The sequence below is a fragment of the Elephantulus edwardii genome, unplaced genomic scaffold (genome assembly GCF_000299155.1).
Source record: "Elephantulus edwardii isolate Elephantulus edwardi_28Jun2011 unplaced genomic scaffold, EleEdw1.0 scaffold00102, whole genome shotgun sequence".
Lineage (NCBI taxonomy): Eukaryota > Metazoa > Chordata > Mammalia > Macroscelidea > Macroscelididae > Elephantulus > Elephantulus edwardii.
This window is the reverse complement of record NW_006399852.1, coordinates 12,856,539-12,857,434: the sequence shown is the minus strand read 5'-3', so window position 1 is coordinate 12,857,434 and position 896 is coordinate 12,856,539. Positions and strand designations below refer to the sequence as shown.

Here is an 896-nt window from a genome sequence, read left to right as displayed (position 1 = left end):
TGGCGGTTATGTCTGTCTTCCCAGACTTTAAGATGTGCATCAACTCATGTGCCCAGGTCATCTTTGACTCAGACCCAGCCCCAAAGGACACAAGTGGCACAGCTGATGATGTCTCAGGCTATGATCAGGGGCATGATGGATGAAGAAGGAAACCAGTTTGTGGCCTACTTCCTGCCTGTAGAAGAGACATTGAAGAAACAAAAGTGGGATCAAGAGGAGGAGATGGACTATGCACCAGATGATGTGTATGATGACAAGACAGCTCGGGAATACAACTGGAATGTGAAGAACAAGGCTAGCAAGGGCTTTGAAGAAAATGACTTCATTTCCGAGAGGGTGATGGAGTTTACTACAATGAATTGGAGACAAGAGTCCACCTCAGTAAGCTTCCGGCCAAGGCTGGGGTTCAGTCTGGTATCAATGCTCTGCTTGTGGTCAAATACCGGGACATGAATGAGAAGGAACTAGAAGCTCAGGAGGCGCGAAAGACCCAGCTGGAGAACCATGAGCCTGAGGAGAAAGAGGAGGAAAAGATGGAGACAGGAGAGAAGGAAGCTGGGGGCTTAGATGAAGAGCGAGAGAAGGGCAGCAGCAGCGAGGAAGAGGGCAGCAAAGATGATGACTCAGGCAGTGAGAGTGAACGGGAAGAAGGTGACAGGGACGAGTCGAGTGACAACAGTAGCAGTGGTGAAGATGGGAGCAGTGAGGACGAGGCCCGGGCTGCCCGAGATAAGGGGAGATCTTTGGTAGTGATGCTGATTCGGAGGACGATGCCGACTCTCACACTGAGGACCCAGGATGGGGCCACCGCAGTAACAACGATTCGAACAGTGGCAGTAAAGCGGGTGGCCAGCGGAGTGGTAGCCACGTAGTGCCGGTCCTTTTCCCAGTGGGAG

General features: G+C 52.1%; 1 pseudogene; it reads left to right on the top strand.

Moving 5' to 3' along the window:
* Positions 1-8: 8 nt before the first annotated feature.
* LOC102863669 overlaps positions 9-896 on the top strand; it is a 253,851-nt pseudogene continuing 252,963 nt past the window's right edge.